The sequence below is a fragment of the Paramisgurnus dabryanus genome, chromosome 16 (assembly GCF_030506205.2).
Source record: "Paramisgurnus dabryanus chromosome 16, PD_genome_1.1, whole genome shotgun sequence".
Classification (NCBI taxonomy): domain Eukaryota; kingdom Metazoa; phylum Chordata; class Actinopteri; order Cypriniformes; family Cobitidae; genus Paramisgurnus; species Paramisgurnus dabryanus.
Genome location: NC_133352.1, coordinates 18304325 through 18324167, shown reverse-complemented (window position 1 = coordinate 18324167; position 19843 = coordinate 18304325). Strand labels below are relative to the sequence as shown.

The window sequence follows — 19843 nt, the reverse complement described above, 5'->3', positions numbered from 1 at the left end:
GCTTTCAGCATCAAAAATACTGACAGGATGACACAACACAGCGCACACTAAAAAGCACCGGCGTGCGGCTAAAAATACATAACCTTGTACCGCCACACTTTCATGCACACAACACAGGATATGTGAATATTAGATTGGGGATCCGACGGCCGCACGGGTCTAGAGCGCAGAAACTTGATCCGATATTGAGCCGGAGTGCTGTAATACACAACCCGGCTTTCGCCGCGCGCAAACACTCTTCGCTGAACACACACCAAACCGCTGGCTCCGTGATGGTCTTTATTTGCATTCATCGTCAGCACAAACAGTTGCGAGTAATGTATAAATAATGAAAAGTGCTGTTGGGAAAGTCTGCAAGTTCGTGTGGCAGGATTAGGATGCCGTTTGGAGTGGTAAGAGTTTGGAATAAAGAAAATACTGAAAGCTAAATTCAACATAAATTGGCTATCACAAGCAATTTTACTTTCTTAATGTGATGTATGTCTGAGTAGAGAGGAAAAACAAGTGGGATGGGACTTGATTTTACCCATCAAGCGTTGACTGAATTGTGAAAAGTGGGCATTCTATACTGAAATGGGTCCAGACCTGCATGTTTACAATCAATTGTGAAGCACTACACCCCCCTCAACCTAACACTTACCCTTTAAGATGTTTTTAACAATGAGGCTGAAGGTCAAGTTCAAACACAAGAGCATCATTTTAGATCAAATGCATAATTTAGTATTTTTGTATTAATGATAAAACTATAATAGGCATGATTTTAAAAAGGTTATGTTACATCCCACAGTAGCCAAAAATAACCCTGTAATCGGTTAACATTGTTTTGGGCCAAGGTGATGTCTGCAAAGACGAGTCATTGCAGAGGCAGAGCGAGCTATTACATTTTAATGAAATATTATAAAGACAAACATTATTTTGCTTTGGATTAATGTGCACTGATAAATTATGCACAATAAGACAAGAATGTGTATTAAAATAAATGGGGTCAATTTTGAATTAATATTGACTGACCACCTCAAAGGTCAGACAAAGACATGACACTATGCATGGGCATATGAGAACCAGTCATGGCAGTGCCACTTCCTGCTCTGTCCAACAGAGGGCAGGGTTACAGATCAGTTAAGCTTACCGACTGATGTCATCCAGCATTTCATTTCAGATCTCCCTGCATCCTGTCCCTGAATTACCCGAACACGCATACTCATGCAGAAGTGGCTAAATTTGCAACGCCTCTATATTTAGAACCGTTTGACCCATCCAGATTGGACAAAAAGCCAATCTACTCAAATGACTCTCACTCCCGCCCTCTTTGGACTCTTAGAGCCGAAGGGAGGAACTGGATCTTGTACATATAATAAGCAATCTGGCCGCACGCAAACATACACCCATGCGCACAGCGAGGGCTCTAATGAAAAGAGCCGTTTTGGAAGACCACCCCAGTGGAAGTGCAGACAGCTGGATGCCATTCATCTCGACTCAGCCCGTATCGCATTGTGTTTAATTACGGAGGACTTATTATATAGTGTTTTATCAGTGTCCGCTCTTCATTAGCATTATTGCGATCAATGTTAAGTGTTATGAAGTATGAATCTTGTACCAAATTAACAATTGGAAATGCATTTAAAGTGGCCAGAGAATAGAACCTATTCAATGCAATGCTGCCCGAATAAAATTCAAGTGATTGCATTTATACATTTGGCAAAGCTTTATCCAAAGGAACACACACAGGGCATTCAAGGTTTACATCTTGCTAGTGCTACGCTTTACCAGTTGATCCATACAGGAATACCTGTATGCCGACCTTAAAAGAACAGCACTCGTCTTTCTGTCTTCCTTGAACTATGATGTGGTGCAGTGGCTGGCGTGCAGAGAGGCAGAGATGGACGGTGTTCGCGTCCAGTATGGGGCTCTGTAATCAATGCAGACAGAGCCTTCCTGCAGTATTAAGGGAACTTATTCAGCCTAAAGGCTTCCAACCCGCTGAGCTGAAAAAGAGCACAGCACTTACACCTCTCAGCTTAAATACACTAAGAGCTTACCACACTCAAACACACACATACCCTTGGCCTGACGGCTTCATCGACCAACCCATCCATCATTTCCAACATATGTGGATGTGCACGCTTACACGCGTGTACACATGCATGCTTACGGCACACTTAACTTGGTTCTGAAAGTGCTTTGAGAAGCATTACTGACCTGTGATTACCTACATGGCATAACTTATAATCAGCAGTCCGTAGTGTCAGCAAACTCAACTTCTCAGTCTGCTAAATGTCCATTCCATAATGCTGGTTTGGTATTGGACTAGCGGGTTAACAAGCAGAGTCGTGCATATTCATGCCATATCAGTTAGGATGTTACCACAGAAGACAACAGACCATGTAGGATGTAAATAGTATGGTTAGCGTCGCTAGGTTTAGGTAAGGGCAGATGACTTGGCTAAAAAAGATAACTGGAAGCGACTAGTACCTATGCCTACAAAGGACAAGGTCAAATGACACAATGTTTACATCACATCCATTCGTGTGTTCTCTCATCTCTCCATTCATCTCTTGCTTTCTCTTTCTTCTGGTCCAGGGTGAGAGGAAGTGAATGTGAATGAGCTGAAGGAGGTATGGGATGGGCAGTGAAAGGACCCGTGGGTTGAACACAGCCATTTGTCTTCCTGTGAAGGCTTAAGAAAAAACTAGTTAACCTTTCCCGGGAAGCCCCCGGGGAGCCAGCCGCCGATGGAGAAAAAGCCAGGAAAAGTATCAACCAAGAAAAATATCCAGGGGAAAATAGATGGCCGATGCTCCGAGACCCATGTACCTTGCAAAATGCTTCGCTAGGCACTTTTGACATCTGGGTCGCCTCTACTCGCGTAAAAGGACAAAAAGAAGAATTGTAGCTGTTGCCCTACATGTACAGTAGATACATGTGAGATTACAGAAATGTGCATAATGATTATTATTTTTTATTTATGAATAAAATTGATTTTATTGTTACTCAGCGCTATTAATTCTGATGGATTATGGGTAACATAGTTCTCAGAGGGCATAGATACAGAAGCTGGTGATGGACTAATTGCTATAGAGGTGACTAGCTCTAGTTACTAGCCAATCCTGCCCCCATGCATGTCACTCAAGGCGGCATTACCATGGCAACAGTGAGAGACGGCTAATCATGTGCACATAGCAGTGGGAAACTAGTCCTTAACAATTATGAGACTGACATAGGCATCGAGTCAAAACAATACGTACATATGACAGGAGGTAGGCCATCTATTATAAGCCGTCATATTAGGGAGAGATATCTAAACAGACAAGCAGCTGGTGATATGCAATAAAAAAGATGCACAATTGTTCTGATCATAAAACTAATCAAGCTGCCCAAATCAGGCGTTTTATATAAGGAGACATTTACATTAAAAGATTCTGGGGGCAAGGTGTTATTAAATTCTTTGCAGAAGCCGAGTTTGGGCCACAAAAGCTTTTCTTTGAAACCGTGCATACGTCTACAATTGTATTTGCTTTCACAAAACCAAAACACATTTTTCTCTCTAGCAAATTACTCAATTGACCTGTGACACATAGATAAGACTGAAATCCCTCGTTTCCCATTCTGGTTCACTAACTCGGTCCATGTGATACCTACAAGTGCAAACAGGCTATGGCTTGCAGAGCCTTGGATGAAGCAGATGATGTCTTACAGATAAAGACATAGATTAATGGACGGCCTTCTGTGACATTAGAGGTGGCAAAATGGCATGTAATTAATAGAGGATCATTCACTAAGGAGCTGGAGAAGATGATGTGAGACCAGAGGGACAGACCAGGTGGATAAAGCTTCTACCGTTAACAAGTAGGGAGGGAGGATGTGAAAAACACAAGGGGAATCAGCTTCCATATGCAACTATCTTTAGCTGCTGCTTTCAGCTCTTTCTCCTCGTTCAAAATCCATCTTCTTCCTTCACTTCCTTCTGTTTTCAACTCATGGTTGTAGCACTTCACACACCTTCCAATCTTTAGGGAGATGGAGGGAAAGGGGGGTGTATGAGAAAGAAAGACACTGTTTCGATGATAGACGATATAAGCAAACTAAATATCAAGACAGACAGTGAGGGAGAGAGAGTGTAGTATTGAATGATTACCATTTTTGTTACGCTGTCTGTTAAATCCAGGTTAAAGTCTCATAAACTAAACATGAGATTTTGACCACAAAATGTTTGCAATGATTTCAATCTTTGAAATGGCCTTATTTTAGAATTTAAAGTACCAAGGCTACAGTGGCGTAGCAAGTCAGTCCCGGGCCCATATGCAAAAAAAATTTACGGGCCCCCTTAAGCCAAAGCCCCCCCCAACCTTGCCCGTTGGCACTGTTAACTGTGGCGCGCAGGTCTGTTAACAACATATACTTTTAATAAGGTAGTCAAATATTTTTTATTTACTTTTTTACTTTAAAGGGTAGATTTAAATAAAGAAAAACGAAATGTTCTGGGTAGTTTTGACCCCGTGACTAACTTCTCCGCCTTTTCTTTTCTCTTTAAGGCCCCACTTTTATGTTTACATTTGTCCATCCTTAATGTTCATGTAGATAGCCGCTATAGTAACCTCTCACACTGTGTTTTCTTTTTTTTTGCCGCGGTGATGCGTCATGTAAAAAATTATGGCATAGTAGTCTACGGCAGCCGCGGAGTGCAAAAAAATAATAAACGCAAACAAGAAATGACGGAGAAATTAGACATTAGGGAGAAATAAGAAATCACTACACATGATATGCATACAAAAATATATTTCTTGCGGCCACAAATAAAAATTAAATTGAATTTTTTTTTTTTATTAAAAGCTGGGGCGGGCCCAGGGCCGGGCCCCCTATTGGCCCGGGCCAATATGCACGTGCATACCCTGCATGCCCAGACGCTACACCACTGCAAGGCTATATTTTCACAGAATGGTCTTTACATTATGTAGGATGATTTTATGTAGGGCGTGCCTTGTTTTTCCACTGTGAATTGGTGGGATCCGAAAAATGAGGTGTTTCTTCAGAAATAGAGGTTCCATGAATGTATAAATTATTCACTACAAAACAACTGTGTACTAGATTGTATTATCATGTCCAAAACTATGGTATTAAAATGGATTGTATTGTATGTCAAAAAGATAGCAATGAATGATATTATAAATAGTAGAGATGCACCAATATGTGTAAGGAATAATTGACTACGGGCCATTGAATTATTTGAAAATAATGCACACCCAAGGTTCGCGTCGTGCCGTTACACCGCAGGTGTGCATTATTTTCAAATAATTCAAAGGACCGAGTCAATTATTCCTCTTATACCACGGTTACCACAAACATTGCTCTGGTGCCTATTTTTAAGACATTTGACAAGTTAGGTGTGCAGTTATCAGAAATTAATGCATTCCCACGGAACATTTCTCAGCCAATCAGAATACAGCATTCAACAGACCCGTGGTATAACAGTCAATAATCAGTATCGGTTGATAAAAGCAACTTACGTTATCGGGTAATCCTAAAGGGAGTTGCACGCCGGACGAGAAGCACCGTGGCGCGTGTAGGACAACTCAGAGGTATCGTACACTGGACGTGCACATTAAATAGCGTGAGCTTAGTCAGATGGCGTCTACTTCAAAATGCAAAATATACGTTAGCAGTCAATGTTAATCGCTAATGATTTGGGTCAAATATGATGTTATTTAATGTTAAACTATGTGAGTGCCGATCTGTGGTGGGACAGGGATTTAAGCAGGATCCAGAGTCCACCAGTGTGTGTACATTCATAGAACCTAATGTGTTCTGTTTTTAGATTCATGGCGCTACACGAACACGAAAATATAATGTATATAAAATGTAAAGAAACATTAAATCACTTGTTTATTGTTCAATATTAATGGTCATTGTGTGAATGAATAACATTCAGAAAATGTAATCTACAGAATTTAGTTAATCCAACCAGAAAAATATATAACCACCAAACTATCAGTCTGAATAATCTGCTATCTGTAAAATATTGGTAGGAAAATTTGGTAACACTTTATGATAAGGTTCATTATTTAACATTAGTTAATGTATTAACTAACATAAACAAACCATGACCAATACATTTGTTACAGTCTTTATTAATCTTTGTTAATGTTAGTTAATAGAAATAAAGCTGTTAATTGTTTGTTCATGATAGTTCACAGTGCTTTAACTAACGTTAACAAGATTTAAATAAAGTATTAGTAATTGCTGAAATTAACATTAAAAAAGATTAAAGGGCCCATGTCACAGGACTTTTTTAAGATGTCAAATACATCTTTGGTGTCCCCAGAGCACATGTGTGAAGTTTTAGCTCAAAATACTATATAAATAATTTATTACAGCATGTTAAAATTGCCACTTTGTAGGTGTGTGCAAAAATGTGCCGTTTTGGGTGTGTCCTCTAAAATGCACATGTGCAGATCAAGTGCAAACACTGATCACAATGATGGTGGTTTGTTGAAATTGAAACTCAATTGATCTGTGAATTATTTTCTCTCTGCACTTAATGGCAGTGCTGTGGTTGGATTAAGGGGTTGGATTATTATAATAAGAGCTCCTTATGACATCATAAGGAGAGCCAAATTTCAACGACCTATTTTTTCATGTGCTTGTAGAGAATGGTTTACCAAAACTAAGTTACTGGGTTGATCTTTTTCAAATTTTCTAGGTTGATAGCATCACTAGGGACCCAATCATAGCACTTAAACATGGAAAAAGTCAGATTTTCATGTCATGGCCCCTTTAATAAATGCTGTATAAGTGCAGTTCATTATTAGTTCATGTTAACTAATGCAGTTAACTAAATGTTAACTAATGAACCTTATTGTAAAGTGTTACCGAAAATTTTATATCATTGCATCTAAATAGTATAAACAAACAAAACAAACATGGCATTGCAATGGTATGTTAAAGGGATAGTACACCCAAAAATGTCAACATTTATTCACCCTTATGTTGTTTCTAACATTTAATTTCCTCATTCGGTTGAACACAAAAGATGATGTTTTGATAAGTGATTTTAGGCACACAGTTGACGGTGCCCATTGACTTCCATAGTATTTGTTTTCCTACTATGGAAATGAATGGGTATCGTCAACTGTGTGATTACCATCATTAAAGGACAAGTTCGGTATTTTACACTTAAAGCCCTGTTTTAAGGGTATTAGCTGTGCTGTGAGGTACGGTATTACTCTGCGCCGGGAACGTTGTTTGTATTCTTGCAATTGGGAAAGGTGGATTATTGCCACCAACTGGGCTGGAGTGTCTATTACTCAAGCTCTCAACGGAAGAATGTACGGGTGTGAGGCGTTTGGAAAAATAGGTCCACAACTTTACAACAAATGGTAAAACACCTGTTGGAAAGCATCTTTTGCAGTGATTTTTGTGCGAGCATATCAGTGAACACCCCTGACCACTCGGTGAGTTTCACGTCTTTGTAAACGAAAGTTTAATGCATTTTAGGAAGGATTGTTCCAGTGCACCTATTCAGCCATTGTAGAGGTGGGAGGTGAAACAAAAACACCCGAAAATTCTCTGGCCAGCAGCATATGTCGAAATTTCAGTCAAAACGGTTCTATTTCATCATAAACAACCTGAAAACAGGGCTTTAAGTGTAAAATACTGAGCTTGGCCTTTAATCATCTTCTTTTGTATTAAACAGAATAAAATAAGTCATACAGGTTAAGAACAGCATGAGGGTGAGTAAATAATGACAGCATTTTCATTTTTGGGTGAACTATCCCTTTAAACGAATGAGGCATTATCACTGCACTTGAAAAGACATGGGATTACAAAAAAATCCACAAAACATTTTTTTTATTAGTGCCTTTTTGGTTATGTGAAGCAACAGAACAAAACACAAAACAAAAATGAATGACACATTTACTCTATAAGGACGACATACACCTTAATAATATAACAAATGAAACCTAAATTTCGGAGAAAAATCTTGTCTGCTCTCGATAAGAACACGCCTCCTCTGTTGCTCTTTCATTAACCTGTATCCCTCCTCAACACTGCTCTTAAGTGAAATGAAAGTCACGCACACACATAAGCAAACAGCATTTCAGCAGCCTGTCACCCACAGGCCTTTCCAGTGAGTGATTAATCACCTCATGCTAATGAGTTATTTACTAATTAGGGTCCGACTTGAGAGGAGACGTGAGGAACAGGACTGTCACCAAGACACGGGGGGGGCTGAAACACTTAACCAAACTGTTCACCTGTGATTAAAAAAGAAGAAAGAGTGCCAGTCATTAAACCCATCTGAATAACCCAGTGCCACAACTCGTCCATGCCGCTCCACAACATACTGACGCATTAGCCAGACAAAAAGTTCAGCTGATGTCCACATCTAACAAATACAAAAATGCCACGCGAGTTTTTCAACAGAAAATGTCAGCCCAACTCTAACATCTCACTCTGTCAGGCCCCTGAGAGAGAATAAAGCCCGCCTGTTATAGAAACACAGCTGTCAGTCATCGTTGGCCCCGCCCTGATCCGACAGAGAGATCAGTCAGTGGCTTTCAGCTACAGTACCTGACAGAGGAGCTCCCTCTCTTTCAATCAAAGCGTTTAAGCAAAGAAGGCTTCTCATTCCTATGCCCACAATGGCCCTCACATAGGTGTGAGGCAACAGGTCTGAATCAATCTTCTGCCGTCTATCTCTCCCACACACTCTATACAAAAGCAGCCGAAACCGCTGAATGTGTGCTGTGACAAAGCTGTCGCATTCATTCGCAAGGCCTTTCAGCTCTCTGCTTTTGATCCCTCGTTCCTATAGAGCGGTTTGTATCCAGGGCGCGCCTTTATATAACGTTCAATTTTGCCATTAGATGGATAGATTGACCTCTGAATGTGGGTGTTTGAATCTAGCGTGTGTAAAAGTGAGGCCACTGTGTGAACTGTGAACACACACGTGTGAAAAACTTTATAAAGCAGTTTATCCGGGTGATGTTTCTGTGTTATTATCTATTTAGAATATACATGAGCATACAACTGTGCTCAAACAATTTTATTCATAAAATGGCCAAGTTAAAGAAGAATCTGTCACGTTGAGCACCAAGGTCAATCTAATTCTGATTAACCACCAAGCCAAAGGCATGTTGTATATCCAAATGCATGTTTTTTTTTGTATTCATGTGTATGTCACTACTGAATACCGGCAGTCGGAGTAATCTCAAGTGAGTGATTTTGGCAGTATGAGTTGGACATCAAAGGTCTGGTGGGGCACAGGGCCCTCAGGTGTCTGTCTCTGCCCATCACAGAGATGTTCACTGGGCCTGAGGCATGACGAAAGGACAGCTGAATCTCATGGAAGGGTAGAAGTCTACAAGCTCTCCAGGCACCTGAGACCTGTCAACCACCCCTGCTATCCTCCAGACCTATCCACAGACACATGCCACGTGTCACATATGTGGGAATGTATTCTCTAGTTTACAGTAGTCATTAGCTGCGTTTACATGGGCAATTGTAATCGGATTAAATGTTCAATCTGAATGAAAATGCTCCACACCTCAATCAGAATAAAAAGAGCCAAACCGATTAAAAATCTAATTGGTTTGAGAGAGATGGTTTATACCTTTTTTAAGTTGCTCAAGATCCGCTCAGATTGATAACTAAAACTTGTAAAATGACGTAGAATTGGCGTAGTTAAGATATAGGACGCAAAGAACAGGAGCTTGTGTTGTTGAAGAGAGTCACATAATCATTCCTAAATTTGTATAATCTCATTCCTAACCTCTTTGAAGTGATACGAGACAACGTTGTCCGGTCAGTCCATGATTTATACTTTGATCCACAAACGCATGTGTTTGACTTCACACGGCGCTGCGCAGTGCTGCTGGAGCAGTACAGTACAAAGGAAAACCAAACGGCCTCTGCAGCACCACGTGTAGTCAAGCATGCTTTTTGGGCACACATGAATGGGTGTTTGTGCTGCTGCTTGATAAATATAATCAGCAGAGCACAAAGCTCAGTGTGCTCTTCGTTTATTAATTATGACTTGAAATAGACGCACAGTGAGTTTAGGAGGATGGCATGTATGGGGCGCGAAACTGTATTTGTGCAATGTGCGCATGTCAAATCTGATTTGAAGCTTGTGCCATATAAACACGCACATCAATCAGATCACATTATGAATGATTTCATTCCGATTGAGACAAAAGGTGTCCATGTAAACGTAGCTATTGTTTTATATAGCTGCTTGAAATGTGGGTGTTTTTGAAGACAGATGAGATTAGATCAGTAAGTGTTGGAGTACAAGGGCCCGCCGGAGATCAGGTTGCCATTAATACAATAAACCGCCAAATTTGATCTGCACCAATTTCTCGCTGCAGTTGTGTAACATGCGTAAATTCTGTTGACAGACCAAAATGACATGAGTAAAGGCCCTTTCATCTGATTCGTGTCAATGTAGCTCAATGTAATTGTTATTCCATAAAACTGTAGTAATACAGTTCAAGCATTTAAACAAGTTTAACTTATACCTCATTTGCCACTGACCTTTACAAGCTCAGCCAGTGTTGTTGTTGAGACCACCTAAACCGAGACCAAGACCAGGGGGGATCAAGACAACACCAAGACTTTGCCAAAGACAACCAAGACCGAGGCAAGGTCAAGATCATCAAAAAAACTATCCATCTATGCATCCATCCATGTTAAAGTGATAAATAATGTTTGTGCTGAGTAGTGTGTTAATGCACAGGTGCAAGCTATGTACAAGGGACTTAAGTGAAAGAATCTGTGCCAGAGCCGTAAATCTTCTCTGATGTTTGTAGAGCTTATTATGACTTCCACAGCACAGCGTTCACATGGATGTATGCAGTCCTCTCAACAACATAAAAATCTCACTTATCCTGTCCCACCTGCTGTGCATCGACGCATTTCCTCCACACATGCATGTACACATCATCTTTAGACATACTCAACCCCTTTGGATTAAACCCTTGCACTTTTATACTGACATCAAATGCCTGCACATACCTGACAACACACATCTTTTCATATCAAAGCCTTGCCAACAGCATGTGTGCTATAAAGGTTTCTTTCAGTGTAAAAACTGCAGCTCTTTACACCCTTACACATTAAATTTCATATGTGAGGCTTGGTTGCCAGATGTAGCATGTATCCCACCTTCTAAGCAAAGCCCTCAAAGGAAACATTGAAAGCTGTCTTTTGATTTATTCTGAATTTATCAGGAGTGCAGAAAACACAACAGACAATTTGGAAAGAGTGCAACAAGGGTAAGGTGTGAATAAGCCTGCATTAGGGTATCTAATAAAGCAATATGTCACGAGACAGAGTTTGTAACAGTGCACGTATAGCTGGGTGATTCTCATGAAATTAGACTTATGAGGTGACATGAAACATTTTGATAAAAAAAAGTAAATGCAAAGGAAGAGTATCAAGATATGAAACATACAGATATAAACATCTCTTCATGTACTATTTTGCACATGATTTCAAATGACATCATACAAATGTTGTTGTTTTTTTCACATTTAAGAGAAAATTTTCATTACAGCAACGTGTCCATGACATGGTTCTTTGACATGGAAAATTTATAATAAAAAAATAAAAAGCTTCAGTGCATGTTATGTGGTATTTGGTGATAATTGGTAAATGTAGAGACAATAATAAGGAATATAAATGTGTCCAAGACCAATTTTCTCATCCTCCGCAACAATTTTCAAACATTGTTTAAGCCCTCAAGGAACTAACATTTATTTTTTTTTTAATTGTTGGAAGGGACATAATTGACTGTGACACTCAAGATGGCTACCAGGTAAGCAGTTCTTATTTTTTCTCTCCAGATAAAAGTACTGTCTACCTACAGTAGACAACATTTTAGTTCTCATTACCGAAACATGAGTTTGTAAATTCATAGATTTAATATAATATGTTGCGGTAATGATCATTTTTGATAATGATAATCTAAAAAAATTAATAATTATATAGGAAATAATGTTAATATCCTCTTAAAATAATGGTTATAGTAAGTTCAGACCTTAATCTTATATGTGCAAAAAATGACTTCAAGGGCTTTTAAAAAATTCTGATGGTGGACACCTTCTAAATCTAGATTTCGTGAAAATCACCCAGCTGAAACTCACTGTATATCTAAACACTTTAAAGAGATAGTTCACCCAAAAATGAAAATTCTGTCATCATTTACTCACACTTACTGTAGTTGTTAAAGACCTGTATATATTTCTTTGTTCTGGTAAACACAAAGGAAGATATTTGAGAAAGGTTTGTAAAAAAAAGTTTTTGAGCACTATTAGGTTCAATAGTATTTGTTTTCCCACTATGGAACCCAAGGGTGCTCCAGTTTATCATAAACCCTGCCCTCTCCATGCAAAGAACGTGACTTGGCTCTAAATAAAAAAAATATTTCCAATCAAATTTTCAGAAAGATGGTTTTGTCCTTTAAGATAGTTATCATCACCCTGATATATGTTCAAATGTTCATTTTTGTGATAAGTTTCATTTTAACCCTCTGAGGTCTAAGGGGTTTTTAGGGCCCTGGGGAAGTTTTGACATGCACTGACATTTGTGCTTTTTTCAGTTGCTTAAAAACATATTAATGGCAAAAGTCTCATAACACTGTGTTCATCACAAACTGGGCTACAATATCATATAATCAACATGTATGTACATGTTTGTATTTTTGAGAGAAAAATGTTTATGCGTGGTTTTTGAAAAAGCAAAATTTTTAAGTCACTGATATAACTCCACAAAACTCATTCTAAACATGTTTTCCCAAGACTTTCCAAACTGGATCTAGTATTCTAGAGTTTTTTTCTTCAAAATGATGTGAAAATCATTCGGCCTACTCAATCACATAAAGCAAGATATTGATTTACAATTTCTAAGACACTTTTGCTTAGGAAAGGCTGTATGCGTGGAGGCGGGAAAGCTCTTGAATAATCAGTGATTGACAGCTGAGAGACAAAAGAGTTGAATAATGAGCCACATAATGAGTCTTGTGGGTATGTTCAACAGAAATGTAACTTTCTCTGTAGTAAAACCATGATAAGGTTTACTTTTCAATATAATGTAAATACACACACACACACACATTATGGGCCCTATCTTGCACCCAGCGCAATTGACTTTGTCAGTGACGCATGTATCATTCGTATTTTGCGCCGGCGCACAGCGGGGTTTTTCCCTCCACAGATGCACGTCAGCAAACTAGGGAATGAACTTGCGCTCCCTGGGCGGTTCAGCGCAAAAAGGAGGCGTGTTGCGGCGCAAACCATCTCTTATGCTATTTTGCAGTTTCAAAAAACAATTGCGCTACTAACCAAAAAAAACTAGTCTAAAGTCAGTGGCGCGTTGCGCGTGGTTCATTATGCTATTTTAAGGGCGCATGCTTGACCATAATGTATAGCATGCACAACGCGCATACACTTTGCTTATCTAATCTACACAGATGCAACAGTTATTTTTGCAAATCATAAATTGTTACACTTAAAAATATTAATACACGAGATAAGGGGAATCATAGTGGTGAGCATTGTGGTGATAGTTTTTATTTATTCTCATGCAAATAACGATTAAAATATTTTCATAACTTTGTTGTGTGGCTGTATTACGTTTATTTTATGTAAATAATAGTTAAAATGTTTTCATAAGAAACCTTAATGTATATGAACTTGATTTGTAAGAGTACTTTGGGGTTGGACCTTGCTTGCGTTTCTTGGGTCCGATTTCAAAGCCCCCAAACCCTTTCAGCGGTGAGGGTGGAAGCAGCGATGTCCTCTGCTGGCGTCAAGTCCTGAGGCAGATCCACCTCCCGTTACACGGCGTGCCCGATTTATGCTGGCAAGCGTGGGATTCCCCCGTACAAGGACGTCGGTCTCCTCGGCTGTGAACCGCTCCTGGCGTGCGCCTGGTAAATCCGTCATAATAATAGCAACCCGCCATGGAACTTGCGCCCTTGCGTTTAAAGGGAATGTTGGCTAGCGTTCTGATTGGTTTATTTGACGTTACGCCCAAACCACACCTATGAATAATGAACCTACTTCAGACCAACCCCTTATTGATTTGCGCCCGGCGAAAGAGTTATTTCTCACGCCGGGAAAATAGCAACAGCGCCCAAGATCCGCCCACAAACTCACTTGCGCGTTGCGCTTCGCACTTGCGTTTCAGATCGTTAAAATAGAGCCCTATATATATTTATATATATTTCTATTGAAATATTTTCCATTAATTTCACAAACTTAGTTACCTTTTAAAAACCATAGTAGCCTAATCATGGTAAAGATACTGTTTGGCCATCGTAAAATGAACACACTTCAACCCAGGGTTAGTGTTTGGTTGGCCAGCGAGAGGTTTACTTTTGTGCAGTAAAAAGCTCAATAGAACAACTGCCTATCGTTGTCTGGACTCTTATTTGTGTATTTGTAATCATTATAGTAGAAACACAACAAGGGACACGCGTGGTAAACTTATCAATGTTTGTTTAAAGCCGCCGCCATTACCTCACGTGTTGATCATGAAAGCAGTGAATGTGTGCACACGCGAGTGATCCTGTGTTTAATAAACTTGTTGTACGGAGATATGCGCTTAGACGCAACTAAATAACGATTGTACTGTTTGCAATAGCGTATTTTATAAGAATACCAAAAAGTGTGTTTGTTCCAATTGCGTGAACTGTTTGACGGAAGAACAAAGAAAACACTCGCGTCTGGAGATACTGACGCAAGGAAATAAGGATTTATGTCATGTTTGGTGCAATCGGATGGAACAACAAGGAATGAAGAGACTGGATTGTGGATTGCATATCCATTGACTGCAGGAGGCACGAGTCATGCATATGGATGTTTCTGCTCATTCACTTCAATGGCGCGGGGGTGTGGCGATCTGATCTCATTACAGATAATGAGGTAACATGAGAAATACGGTACTTCTCCTCCTTCTCATACAGTTTACACCGAATGACAATATCTGTTTTCAATTTCACTTATATCATTTAAAAGGAGACGTTCCAAGCATTATGTAGACATTTATCTTTTGTTTCTACGACAAGTATTCGTTAAGTTACAGTTTATTTTTCTGAAGCGTTTCTGAAAGGACTTCACTGAGGGAGAGAGAACAGAACGTGCATCATGTTTATTTTCTCAATTTTGCAAAAAGCACAACATTCTGTTTTTATTGGGAGTGGACAGAAAAATAACTAGACACTTTAACGTTTTAAATGATGTATAAATCATATCTGTATGTCAAAAATCAGCAGAGTAATTTAAGTCTCTTTGCGGAGTGATTGAAAAATAAAGAGTTTGCGTCGACCCCAGAGTGTTAATAATTTAATGCTATAGAAACTGGGCGTGTCATTTTGTTTGGCGTGGTTGAATTGGGCGCTCAGGCGTTTGGGCGGAAGTTTGATACCGTGGCTTCACCTCTGGCTCCACAAACGATTTCTTTTGCGCATGCCCTAGCTCCAAACTGACGGTTTTACGTAATACGGCAGTGCCCATGGTCGGACATTTTTGGCTTCAATTCATTATAATGGAAGAAAGCACATCGCGTTTGTCCATCTTTTTTTTACAGTCTATGGTCCGAACCCAACTGACTCAGAAATACAGGATTGGCAATCATATTCTGCCCCTGTGTGAACATGGCCATATCTGTATGTGATATTGTAGATAAAAAAACTTGTAACAATAATATACAATCCAACTGACATGTGGCCAATTGCACATGGCTTATCCTATATAAATTCAGAGTTAGTATTATCTGCTAAAGTATTTTTAGTAAAGCGCTTGGGCGAGTATAATAACATTATTAACGTTCTATATATCACACATTTATACATTTTACTGAAAGTCACATCAAATCTGCTTATGGAGATGGCAGACAAGTGTACACACGCACACACACGCACGCACGTAAGCATTCATATAAGATGAACAATATTAAGCAGATATGCTCTGATAACTGCCTTCTGGGGCTTCGCTTGTGTCATCATGGGTGCTGAATAGCATCATATCTCCACGTAGACAGACCTATTACTGCCAGCATATTTACACCTATGTGCCAGCACAGCATGTGGTAAACACTGAGTGATGAGTACTGTGTTCATCAGTCAGTGGTGGGGTGATAATGAAATCTGAAGTATGAACAAACCCACTAATCAGAAATGTCAGCTATCAGCGGCTTATCATCAGATCACACAAACAGGTGCAAGGACACATTCTCTCCTTTAAAATGAAACAAAATCTTGCTTTGTATTTACTGTGTTATCTGTATTGTCATTTGTGCTTCAATTTGCAATCACCACACAACAGTAAAAAAGATCATCATTTACAAGTGAGAAGCTGAATTATTCGCTTTAAAGGCGGGGTGCACAATTTCTGAAAACCAATGTTGACACTTGAAATCACCTAAACAAACACACCCCACGCCAATAGAATCTGGACCTTCTTTTAACTGACCCGCCCCTCACATACGCAACCCTGGCAATGATGTCGGTTAATAGACACGCACCTTACTGCTGATTGGCTACAAGTGTTTTTTGGTACTCGGCCCTAAAATCTTTCACCCCACCTTTAATGACAACATCCATTGTATCTAAGAGGCTGTTTACACTTGGCATTAACATGCGTTTTCGTCGATCGGATCACAAGTGAGCGACATTAATGCCAGGTGTAAACGGTGTTCAAAACGTTTTGAGCTCGTCCACTTTCGACCACCTTCAACCACATCCAAAGGTAGTCGAAACCACTTTCGATCGGATCGCTTTGGAGTTGCGGAACGCATGTGGTTGAATGTGTTCGAACAGCCACACGCGACCGCCTTCTCTCCACCCATTTATCTAATCTGAGGTATTAAAGACAAGTTTTACGTCTTTTTTTTACTTCTGGCGTGAACATACGGTGAACAGCGCTATTTTTAGCCTTTCATTGATACAACTAAAGCGGCTGATCTACGTAGTTTCGTTTTGAAAGCGTGTGAAAGTTGCTCGATCCTATTTCATAAATTGCGCTGAAAATTCAGAGAAAGCTTTAACATATACACATACAAAACACTGTGCAGCATGTTTACTTGCTAAACAAGCAGTGGACTCCGACATAATATTAGTTTGCGTCCATATAAACTCATAATTACTCCCGCTCGCGTTTGAATGACAGCAGAGAGACTCGCCCACCGTCTCACAGACCACCCCCTCAAAGTATTCAGGACAGAAGCCATCGAAAGTGGACAAAAGAGACGAATTTAAATACCAGGTGTAAACGTAATGTGTCTCTCTCGTCCACTTGTGATCCGATCGATGAAAACACATCTTAATACCAAGTGTAAACAGCCCCTATGTTGTTGAAGTGGGATCTTGTTTGCTTTAAAGGTATAGTTCACCCAAAATGAAAACTTTATTATTTATTCACTCTCAAGTCATCTGAACCCCCAATGTCTTTTGTTGTTTTTCAGAACCCAAATGCAGTTTTTTTTTTAGAAAGTTTTGTTTATCTGGTTAATTAGAGAGATGATGGTCACCATACACTCCCATAGTAACCAAAAAAACCTACAAGCTTTAAAATGTGCCATATCAAATTGTGTAAGTGTCCTTAAGACATTTACACCTCTACTTTGTTGTTGTGAATGTCGCTGTTGTTTCAGTTGTTAAGCAGTTCAGACACAGAGAACGTACATGGAAAGAGAGGCAACACGTAAAAAATTAAGTATTTGGGTTATGAACAACAAAGAAAGACATTGGGTGACAAAATGTTTGGCAATGACAAAATTTTAATTTTTGAGCGAACCATCTGTTAAAATCTTGCTTATATTTGTTCATTCTATATCTATATTTCTTTTACATATATTTAATTATATGAAATACTGTGATCATGTTTTACTTAACCTGAGCAAGAATGTCAGAGAGAGACTGAGAGAGAGAGAGAGACCCAGACTAATAATGGGATGAGTTTAAGCAGGGCTAATATGATGAGTGTACTACAACAGACAGACAAGAGGAAGCACAGTGTGTTCAGAGGAGAGGATAACTGAGGGATCTGAGGAGCGTCTGCAGTGGTCAGATAGACTCGCAGTGGCTCACACTCATGGCATGAACCCAGATCCCCACTTCTCCCTCACAAAGCCACAATGGATCAAAGCGTTCTCTTCCTGTATCCTGCTAAACATGATAAATTCAGCTTTCTGCTTTTGGCCTCGACAGGTTCCTAACACCCTCTAGATTCTAGCGACGGCACGCTAACCGTTCGCACAGGAGCAGCCTGGCACCGGCCCCGGAATTCTTCCCGGAACAGGGCGGCACATTAACATAGCGATTGATTTCCCCCATGCCTCTGACATGCCTGCAAACATGGGTTGAAATCATTCATTAAATCTGCCTCTTTGGAAAACTGAATAGATTACATTGCTTATCTCAGCCGGATCAATAAACGTAAACAATGGCTAGATTAATTGCTTTTGACAAGAAAAGGCAAAGCCATGATGTTTGTGTAGACTGTGTGGAGGACAGAAACATAGAGTGAAAACAGAATGAACATAGAAAGCCTTTGAAAATCTTTATTCAAATATTTTGCTATGGGTGCAGCAGTCAAAACTATTGAGCGGGGGCTGCAAAACAAACTAAACTAAACTTTTTCAATTTATACTTCGATGTGCAAGACTCCCAACCATGATGCAATTTTTGCAAAACCAATACTACGAGATGAAATTTGCCAGGTGACTATTTGTGACCCTTTCTGTAAAATCCAGGCTAAAGTTTTACACTTTAATTATGAGATTAGGAGCACCAAAGTTTAATTTCAGTCATTGATATCAATCTTTAACACGATCTTACTCAATATTTTTGAGTATTTACTCAACACATTTATTCTGGAGCCACTGGAAAATCACCAGAATGATTGGTGACTTTTTTCTTACTTTTAGGGCTGTCCAATTAATAGAATATCAGCTTTAATGCTGTATAATGAGATACTTGCTATTTATATTCTTTGTGAATGATAAATAAATAATGTGTCAAAATAAACAGCTGCGTTTGAAAAATTGTCAATGGAATGGGTCCAGATGGCATGCAGTAGTTACCTAAATCTCTTTAAAAGTTGTATGTAAAGTTATTTAGAACAGCAATAGCTCACCTTTCATCGTTCCTGTCTGTGGGGCAAACAGTGCATGACACAGTAAAGATTTGCAAACCTAATAGTTTGACAACAGGGCAAGAACATTCAAATGTATGGTACAGTAAAGAAAGGTGGAAATAAATTAAAGGGGGGATTCTGCGACTCCGCTGAGACTCCGCTGAGACTCCGCTGAGACTCCGCTGAGACTCCGCTGAGACTCCGCTGAGACTCCTCTCGCTTACTGTAACCACGTCACTACTACAGCAAAGTCCTGATTGGTTAACACGGCGCGGAAGTCCGTCAAAGTTCAGATTTTTCAACTTGCGCATTTCCCGCGGCAACGCTCAATCCACACGTACCGCGCAGCAGGATGCCTATTCGCATCTTTGCATTGACTTAATATGTAAATCACTGAACGCCACATAACAGTTTTAACCCTGTGGCATGCGTGGTGTGCAAGGATCAGGACGCAGTAAAGAGGAGTCAGGCAGAAGTCTCTCTCTCTCTCTCACTTTCTGAGTGTGTGTACAGTGTTGAGATGGATAACAGTATGCCACAGGGGCTCCCTGTAGAGAGCTGTAAAAATAGCAGCTCACTCTTCCTCACTCTTCCCACAATTCCCCACTCTGTTCTCCAACCCTCTCATATCCCTCTCTCATCCTCATGTCTTTTTTATCCTCTCCTCTGTCTCACCTCTGCCCTCCTCCTCTTTATATACCCTAATC

The 19843-nt window shown here is 39.8% G+C and overlaps 1 protein-coding gene across 2 annotated transcripts in view; it reads right to left on the bottom strand.

Annotated features, from left to right (window-relative positions):
* tenm2a (teneurin transmembrane protein 2a) overlaps window positions 1-19843 on the bottom strand; it is a 369158-nt gene that overhangs the window by 188032 nt on the left and 161283 nt on the right. The gene's annotated exons all lie outside the window — the stretch shown is intronic.